This window comes from Aotus nancymaae, unplaced genomic scaffold (assembly GCF_030222135.1).
Source record: "Aotus nancymaae isolate 86718 unplaced genomic scaffold, 86718_ANA_hifiasm-v0.15.2.pri h1tg000029l, whole genome shotgun sequence".
NCBI lineage: Eukaryota > Metazoa > Chordata > Mammalia > Primates > Aotidae > Aotus > Aotus nancymaae.
In genome coordinates, this window is record NW_026988442.1 from 57,258,038 (window position 1) to 57,265,701 (window position 7,664).

At 31.4% G+C, this 7,664-nt stretch overlaps 1 long non-coding RNA gene across 1 annotated transcript in view; it reads right to left on the reverse strand.

Annotated features, from left to right (window-relative positions):
* The window catches only part of LOC135276939 (uncharacterized), a 199,539-nt gene extending 192,522 nt beyond the window's left edge, over window positions 1-7,017 (reverse strand). The window contains exon 1 of the long non-coding RNA XR_010344488.1: window positions 6,610-7,017. This is a non-coding gene — a long non-coding RNA (uncharacterized LOC135276939). The remainder of the gene's footprint in view (window positions 1-6,609) is intronic.
* Between the last annotated feature and the right edge of the window lie 647 nt (window positions 7,018-7,664).

Genomic DNA, 7,664 nt, shown 5'->3' on the forward strand with positions numbered 1-7,664 from the left:
AGGAAGCATAATTAAATACAAGGAATGGAGATATTACTTGTGGTTTGTATGAACAGGCGATGCTTGTTAGAGATAGTGGATGGTGGTATTTAATCCGGAATGTCAAGACTAGCGTGATCTCAACAACTATATATCAAAATGAGGAATATTTTAGGCACATGAAATAAATATATGTGGTTTTCTTTTAAGAAAATACAAGCAGTGCAAATTAATACATGCAGAAGCATAGGAATAAAGAAGGCCATAAATGTAATTTGAGTTTGGATATGGAGATTCTTTATTATTATGTGAAAACATAACCTTTAAAAAAAGAAACAGTGGATCTTGGCCAGGTTTTGAGTAACAGATTGGAATGATTAAGACTTTATCAAAATCAGCCTCACAGGTATAAATTAAAGTACAAACAGAAGCATAGAATTCAGACTTTTGAACAGTCAAGAGATCAAGCAATAGGACCAGATAATAACAGCTAAAAAAAAGAATTATGGCTGTTCAAACCATCTAAGACAGAAGAACTCCAAAAAGACTTTCTATTAGGAATTTAAAACTCAAAAACTGTATGAAAATAGGTATGAAATTTCATAAATTTGCTGAAATTATGATGTGCTCCTAAATGAAGCATTTATATTTTTCATCAGCTGACAAATGATAGCAATTTAACAATGACTATTAATTGAGGTAAAGTCAATGGCAATGTATACTTCGTGTTCTAAGAAAAACATAATTGAAAAATATACAAGAATAGGATATATAAATTAATTGAGATAATGTGATAAAAATGAAAACAGCTCTAGACTAAGTCAGGAGATATTTTCTCACAAGTCAGTATGCTTCTATGGACTTAGGTTCCTTATTTGCAACATAATAAACATGGGTAGGCTATTCCACACAGCTTCTTCCAGCTTTCTTAAATTCTAAGATTATGACTCAAGAATTGAGGATTTCAGATTAGGTTGTTTCTAAGATTGCTTCCAGCTATAAAATTACATTATTCTATACATCTAGATTTTTACACGTTTAATTTTTTTCATCTACAGTTTTCTTAATACAATAATTAGATTTACTAATAATTGGATTAAATTATATTGATTTTTTGGTGATGTGTATGTGTGTGTGTGTGTGTGTGTGTGTATATATATATATATATGCAAAGTGTATTGAGGTAACTTTGTTCCTACCATTAAGTTTAATTAGTAACCTTATAGCTTTATTGTATTATAATTGACATGTGTTGAACTACACATATTTAACTATACAGTTTGATACATTTTTACAAATGTATATACAGTATACTAAAGCATTAGTATACTGTAGATAATGAAACATTCATCGCCTTAAAAAGTTTCCTTTGAATATTTTAAAGGTGTCCCTCCAGTCACCATTTACTCTATGCCCAGATAACCACTAATAAACATTCTGTCGCTATTTGTAAGTTTTTCTTCTCTAGAAATTGTGTAAATAAAAACACAAAGTATACACAGTTGACCCTTCAATAACATGAGCTTGAACTGCACAGGTCCAGTTGTAAAATCTTTTTTTAAGCAAAACTTACACTGAATATTCCTGTCTGCCTCTCCTGCCTCCCCTTCCACCTCCTCTGCCTTTTCTGCCTCTTCCACCCTGGGACAGCAAAACAAACTTTACCTCTTTCTCTTCCTCCTTGACCTACCCAACATGAAGACAATGAAAATGTCATTCTTTATGATGATATTTACATATAACAGGTGAAATAAGTGTTAATTGACTGTTTATGTTATTAGTAAAGCTTCCAGTAAACAGAAGTCTATTAGTAGTTAAATTTTGGGGAAATCAAAAATTACACATAGATATTTTTACTGCACAGGGATTTGGTGCCTCTAACCCCTGTGTTATTCAAGGGTCATCTCTACCTGTTTTTCATCAGACCTCTTCACTCAGCATAATTATTTTACAATTCATCCTTGCTATAAGATGTATAAATAGTTCATTCCTTTTCATTGCTAAGTAGGATTCTATTGCATGGATATACCAGGAATATACCACAGTTTGTTATATATTCACCTTCTGATGAACATTTGGTTTGTTTCCAGTTTGGGAATATTACAAATAAAGCTTCTAGGAACATTTATGTATAAGAATATGTATACATATATCGTTTCAGTGCTTTGAACAAGAAATCTGTCATCCTTATGTTTATTCATCTGCACATAATATATCTATAACTACTTTCAAGAGTCTCTCTTTATTGCTGGGGGTGAGCAATTTTATTATAATTTACCTTTGTGCAGTTTTCTTCCCATCTCTTGTGCTTAGGGTTCATTGAGATTTTTAGATCTATGGGTTTATAGCTATGATCAAATTTAGAAAAATTTTGGTATTGCTTCTTCAAATATTTTGTTTCCTAATCCTCCTTTCTCTCCCTTCTTTGCTTCTGACCCTTGGAGGACTCCAAGAATACATATATTTAGCTGCTAAAAGTTGTCCATTAGTTCATTGACAGTGCTTATTTGTGTTTGTTTATAATAATTGTCTTTGCTCATGGTTTAATTTTGGATCATTTCTGTCGTTATGCTTTAAATTTCAATTCCTTTTTCCTCTGCCAAATCAATTCCATTATTACTGCAGTTATTTTCCACCCCATATGTTGTAGTTTTCATTTCTATAAGTTTGAATTGGGATTTTTAAATATGTAAACTTCATAGCTTTCCTTAAATTTTGGAGTGAAAAACGAAATGCAATTATAATATTTTAATGCCATCGTTTGCTAATTCTAACATTTCTGACAGTTGTGGGTCAGCTTTTCTCCTCATTTTGGTTTTCATTTCCTGGCTTCTTTTCATGTTTGGTGATTTTTGATTCGATGTCAGACATTGTTCATCTTACCTTGTTATATTTTGAATATGTTTATATTTCTGTTTTTTTTTTTTTCTGGGAAAAAGTTGTTTGTTGGAAAGACTTTAAACATTTGGGTTTTAATGGTTTATTAGTCATAAGTATTCATGCCAAGTCTAGAGGAAATTACAAGTATTGAGACAAAATTTTTATGAGTACTCTACCCTATGTACTGTAAATCATGAGATTTTCCAATCTGGCTGGTGGGTACAGGCAATTTCTAAACCCCGTGTGTTGCCCTGTTATAGCTCCCTCACATCCTTTTGAGAAATTCATCTCCCAGCCTTGCTTAGTTTCTTCATAAGCACTCACTCAATGATTAGCTGAATGGTGGAAGGGACTTTCTATAGTTCTCTGAAATTCTTTCTAACCACAGTTCTCTGCTCTCCCATACACTCTTCATAAACTCTTCATCTGCTCAACTCAGTTTACTGGGCTTTGCCTGCGTATCTTCACCATGTGCCCTACTCTGAAAACTCAAGAGAGTAAGCTGTATAACTGGGATCATCTCATGTGTTTTCCACCACTTGGAAATTATCTTTCTTCATTGTCTGATGGTCCTTTTTGGGGAACCATTGTGTTTGTCCATTTTTGTGTCAGTTCAGAATAGAAGCAGGTAAGGGGGATGGTAAATTATGTCCATGTTTTATTTATGTTGGACAAAGGCTTTATTCACTTTTTTATTTTAAGGATCTCTCAATCTCAAGATTTTTAGGAAGTAGGAAGGATATTCAATTTTTTTAAAAAGTCTCAGTTATGTGGTTAATATATTGCTATAAATTACCATTTACCTCAAAATAACAAACTACTTATTACAGAATATCCATATAAAACTTTTAAACCATACCCACTCTGTGTTACCTCAAGGTATACTTATCATCATAAAAAACTGGTAGTGTCACCCAGAAAAAGATTACTGGCAGCCAAGAGATATCTTTCCAAGATGGACTTGGTGAACTCAGTACTGCCTAAGGTCAGTCTCTTTACTTTGATAAATCAGAAAATGACTCAGGTCAATGTGCCTCAACATACGGTAATTGGGATTTTTACTTGATGCATTATATAGAATCATAGCATTGTATCCAGAAATAAGTGAAAGCAAAATCATATAAACAGAAGAAACACGTGTGTATATATGTGTGTGTGTATATAGTATATATAGCATATTTTACAGTAAATATAAAATATGTATTTCACATATATGTACATGTAGTACATATATTTATGTACATGTGTGCATGTATACATGTGTATATATATTTTCTCATGTATATGTATGTGAAATATATATATTTCATATATACACACATATATATACACAGTTATGTATTTATGTGTGTATGTACATACACACATATGAAATATATATATATATATATTTCACCTACTATATATATGCAAGGCTCTGTTAGAGACATTGATACTGACATGTCAAAATACTCATTTATGAACTTACAAGGAGAAATATAATTGTTATGAAAATCAGTCATTTTAATATGTTTGTCCTTTTTCTATATGTAAGCAACATGAAAAGTCAGTAGCATGCCTAGTGATGAAGAATTTGTATGTTAAATATAATAAAATGAGTTCATTGTAAGTGCATTTACTATAGCAATGTCCGCTTTGAAGATCATATTCCCAAGTAGAATCAGTGGAGAATATAAGTCCATAAACATTGACTCAAGTCCTGCCTTGAGTTATTAAACATTACACTATATCTTAAAACATGATTGAATTTGAAAAACACTCTTCTCTATGTTAGATTCTGAGTGACATTTGGTTTTGTAAGATAAAGATCAGTGCATCTACTGTGGGATTTGAAATAATATTGCATTCCAGCTACTAACTAAACTGACTTCCTTAGGACATTTATAAATGTTTTACAAACCATTCTATGGTATCCCAAACATTCCTGTTTGGTTGAGGTTTTACTGTGCACATATGATTTTAGTGACACAAAGAGAACACTGCATTTGGTTGACAGATATTATTATCACATTTTATTTCAATGTTATAATTTGTAAAGCCCATTTAAGCTTTTCTGTATTTGATTCTACAGCATTAAGAAACTTCATGCTTTTCTTTGATCAATTGCATATTTCTGCATGCCAGAGTCTTTATGTGGATTAAATTTACATTTTTGTATTTAGAAATAATGTTACTGGATACTAAAGAGGCTTCAAAGAATGTAATTGTCCAGAGGTTCACTTTATGCCACCCAGAGCTATTCTGCCTTTGTAGTAGCCATGCATCAGTAACTAACTAGAATGATTTTGCTTGAGGAAATTTGCCTCTATGCCTCTTAGAGAAAATCATGTTGTAAAAATAAAAGTATAAAAAAACTAATTTCCATTCTAATTTCTATCCTATAAAAAGATTACCTGTGTACTTTGGAAATAGTTTTATTTGATGAGGGGAAATGTGCAGTGTTTGGCAGAAATTAGTTATCAAACATTTTGGATACTTTACTGAGAAGTGAAGTTTTTATAAATGATGAGTTGTCTGTTGATCATGTTATTGTGTGGTCACCATTAGATATGGTTACTTTCCAGGGAAGGCTCGGAGAAAGACTATGAATTAAAGAAAAAAACCTGTATTAAACTATATGCTTTTAAGGAAATTAAGTTTCCGTGCTTACATAAGTGATAATAGCAAGGTAATATACATTAATACTACTATATTAACATTTGTTCTTTTTAAACAAATTCTTATAAGAACCTTTAATTAATATAAACATTCATATAAGGTATACTTATTTTCAACTTGATTATATTTCATCTACAACTTATCTTCTTGTGCTTTCACTTTAAAAAGCTTGAGTTTTATCATTTAGATCATTTAATCTATTTGTCTAACATAACATAGTGGAAGCTATAATATTCTGGGAAAGAGGTAAACAAACTAGTCCTTAGAGATTTTATTGTTTCCATCAAGCCAACTCAGTATGAATAGAATTTGAAAATTTATCAATAAGAATTCAATGCATCATTTTTTAAACATTGTGCTTCTGCCAGCAACTGGCCTCTACATGTATTTGAGGCATTTAAGATCATTTAGCTGCATTGTGAGAGCCACTTCGGCCTTCCAGGGAAATAAATATTTTCCTTAAACATATTTTTAAAACAACAGATGAGATCAACAAAACTGAAGCAATAATACTAGCATAAAGTCTTTCAGCTTTACCTCTCAGGCTAGACTAGAGGAGACTTTAATGAGATATTGAGACAATAAAAGTGTATATGGTGAGGAATAATATTAATCTAATGCATAGCCATTAAAAGTCTACATTACAAAGGCACTCGGTATTGGGATGAATAGGGAAGTTCTGTTTGGTAAGCATCTATGATGAAACCTCTCATAACTTTCCCTAAAAAATCCAGAAGGTATATAAAAAGAAAGGATATCTATTGAAATTTAGAACCAATTAACACAAGGTATTTCTACCTAACTGCAAAGATAGACAGATAGACTCAGTTAAGAAAAACAAATCACTCGATATAGAGATGGAGAGCTATCTTTTTATGCTATGAATTATAACTTTCACATTATCAGAGCACGATTTCTCAGATTTCTTTTTAAAGTAAACTTGCAAATATGGTTAAAAATAAAAAGCAAAAATAAAACATTATATGTCAAGAGGAGAAATAAATTATACTTATGATTTGATCACAAGAATCTGGATATCATATCTCAAAGCATATAACAAACACAGGTAAAAAGACAATACATCTTACATACCTTCTAAATCATAGGTGAAGATAAAAGGCAGGTAGAGTAAGTCACTGATGATAAAGAAAGAAGGAGGAAGGATATCAGAAAGAAAGAAAAGTTCCAGAAAAATACATTCCCCTCCTTAAATCCATAGGAAATTACACAATAAATATATTTTCTATTCAAAGTCATGAGAAATACACAATAATCACCAGCAAACTAAGAGAGTGGGGATATTCTAGATGGCATAAAGCAGATGACTGTAGACTGAGAGCAAAATCTACTGAAAAAACAGAAGAACATAGTACTACAAATAGAAACCAGAAGGCAGAAAGCATTTAAATACAGATAAAGACAAAAGAAAGAAAGGAAACATTGAGGATAACAAAACAACAAAACACACTTATCTTTTAAAAGAACCACAAAGAGAACCAGAAACAGAAGAAATGAAGGATGAAAAACCTAAGAGGTAGTCAAAATAAAATTAATTAAATGTAGCTCCCTATACTCAGAGCAGCCAACTCAGGAACAGGAACCAAGGCTAAATCACTCAACACTGCTCTCTAAAGTCACAATTCTGACAGGCACTCTTAGAGTAAGTATGGTTGCTAGGGCCTGAGAATCAAAGCAGTATTTGTGATAATTCATCCACTATATGCAACCTCACATCCAGACTCTCTCTCAAATATCACCTGAAAACTTTACTGTAATAAAAAATGATGTGAGATAAAGAGCGTGATTTGTTACTGCTTAAGAAATATACTCCATCTTTCAAAAAGTAATTTACATCCTTCTCTGTAAGATATACAGATAAAAGCAATCCTCTGCATTTTTAGAAAATGTTGCCAAATGAATAAAAGAGACAAATCAATATCACCAAATTGAAAAACTCCAAAGAAATAGAATTAACTTAAGAAAGAGATGATGCTAAAATGAGTAAAATGGATGTGTCTCTAGTGATTAAAGAAAAAGAAAGCATATTCTGAAATTAAATGCATGCCTCAAAATCAAAAAGAGCAAAACAAAACAAATACCTTTAATACATAGAATTTAAATATTTAGTTCTTATAAAAGATGTTAGA